This window comes from Halichoerus grypus, chromosome 3 (genome assembly GCF_964656455.1).
Source record: "Halichoerus grypus chromosome 3, mHalGry1.hap1.1, whole genome shotgun sequence".
NCBI lineage: Eukaryota > Metazoa > Chordata > Mammalia > Carnivora > Phocidae > Halichoerus > Halichoerus grypus.
In genome coordinates, this window is record NC_135714.1 from 133,986,624 (window position 1) to 133,988,823 (window position 2,200).

Below are 2,200 nucleotides of genomic sequence, written 5' to 3' on the forward strand. Positions count from 1 at the left end.
ATAAAATTTTATGCATCTGTTGAACATTTAAAGCCATAGAAACATTTAAAGGCATAGAAAAAACTTTCCTAAAATAATGTTAAAATGCTAGAGTAGATTAAAACTCTGTATATAGAAAATGATTTCAATAGTGCTTCCTTCTGCGATGCCTGGGGGACTCAGTTAGTTAAGTGTCAGACTCTTAGTTTCAGCTCAGGTCATGATCTTGGGGTCGTGAGTTCGAGTCCCACATCAGACTATGTGCTCAGCGTGGAGTCTGCTTGAGAGATTCTCTCTCCCAATCCCTCCTCATCTGCCCCTCCCCCCACTCCTGCTCTCCCTCTCTCTCTCTCTGTCTCAAATAAATAAATAAATAAATAAATAAATAAATAAATAAAGTCTTTAATAGTGCTCACAATAGCAGCACATATACTAAAATTGGAACAATACAGAGAAGATTAGCATGACCCCTGTGCAAGGATGTCACCTAAATCCATGAAGCATTCCATATTAAAAAATAAAAGAAAAGAAAATTATTTCAATAAACACAAGAATAAATGGGAGAAACTGTATCAAAATGTACTATTGGATATCTGATTATTTTCTTGTACTTCTCTTCATAGCCTTTTGTCTTTTGCAAATTATATATATATATGTGATACCTTTGAATTAGAAAAAAACTAAAATTTTAAAATTGTTTCATAATAAAATAGTCTGGAAAACCAGATTTATAGCTTCATTGAAGTGAATAATTGGATTTTTTTTCTTTTGAGAGAGAGAGAGAGAGAGCACATGCGCACAAGGAGGGAAGAGACAGAGGGAGGGAGAGAGCGAATCTTAAGCATGCTCCATGTCCAGTGTGGAGCCCAATGCAGGGCTTAATCTCAGGGCCCTGAGATCATAACCTGGGCTGAAATCAAGAGTCGGACGCTTAACCAACTGAGCCACTTAGCCACCCCTAATTAGATATTTCTCTAAATTTTATCTTTTTTCTCAATTTGGGAAATTTTACATTGAGAAGTTTGGGAGGGAGGCAGAGTTTCTGAAGTCATTCTTATTCTCTGTAGGACTTTGTCTTTGTAAGCATAGTTTACATGTTCTAGAACAACAAAAAAAAAAATGTATGTCAAAATATTGTGCCAAATAGTAAAGGTTAAAAACAGAAAAAGTAGAATTAAGAGATATTCTATGAGAGTTATTCTTTCAATAATGAATATCTCATTGTTCTCTTTTGTAAGATTAAAGTATTTGACTGATTGACCTTTGTTTTTTCAGTACCAATAGGTTATGCTTTTACAATTTTCTCTCCAAAAATCGTAATTTGTATCCAAATCTACCTTTGCACAAATACTCTCTCTTGATTTATTGCTGGGAAGGAAGTAAAAATGTTGGCGCCTTCTAAATGCTCTCAGTACCACAACATTTTCCCCTGCCATCCACAGTTTGCTTCCAAATTTCTTGGTGTCCGCTTTCAGAGGTTTTCACTTTTAAGGGAAGCGGAATTATTCTTTACACATCACTTGTTTAAGCTTTGAAAAATTATCCTTTTGACTTCAAACCACATAATCTTACTCTTGCTGCTTTATTTTGTTTTGTTTTCCTTTAGACACTGGAGCATATTTCCCTCCTTGTTCAAATTGCTTTGCATCCCAGTCATTAATTGGTGAATGTTGGGGGCTCACCATGTGTTTCACATAAAGTTGCTAGCTTCCTCTGGGGTTATATGACGGCCTTCTCGAAAGTTGAAGAACAAGGTGCTTGCACTTTGTCTAAAAAAAAAAAAGACATAATTTGAACTAATGTAAACTTACGGTAGCCAAGATTACATCATAATAGAGAAGTCTGCAATAGTGGATGTAGGAAGAGTCACAAAGGACAACTTTCAAGGTTGAAATATATTAACGTCAGTATCAAGATGTGAGCGCACGCCATGTATACATCTGGGAAGCTTCAGGAGCAACAGAGGGAAAGGATCAGGAAGCAGAGGCTGGTTAAATATTGCATTGCTCTCAATGGGCAAATCAGATTTAAAATAATCTTGAAGTTTTGAGTAAAGTAAATAGAATCACACTCTATAAAGCAAGAAGTGATTCTGTAGCTGAGAGAAGCTTCCTGTAGCTGTGCAAGTTTTATGTGAGGTCCCTCAATACTCTTTAAACAAACGGGTTTTGTTTTGTTTTTGTTTTTTTTCTCTTTTTCCTGGACTGTTTTCAAGGTCTTT

General features: G+C 35.7%; 1 non-coding gene across 1 annotated transcript; it reads left to right on the top strand.

Annotated features, from left to right (window-relative positions):
* The first annotated feature begins 387 nt into the window (after nucleotides 1-387).
* On the top strand, nucleotides 388-494 carry LOC118522897 (U6 spliceosomal RNA). Its single transcript, XR_004910841.1, has one exon. It is a non-coding gene; the product is annotated as a U6 spliceosomal RNA (small nuclear RNA).
* Nucleotides 495-2,200: the final 1,706 nt, after the last annotated feature.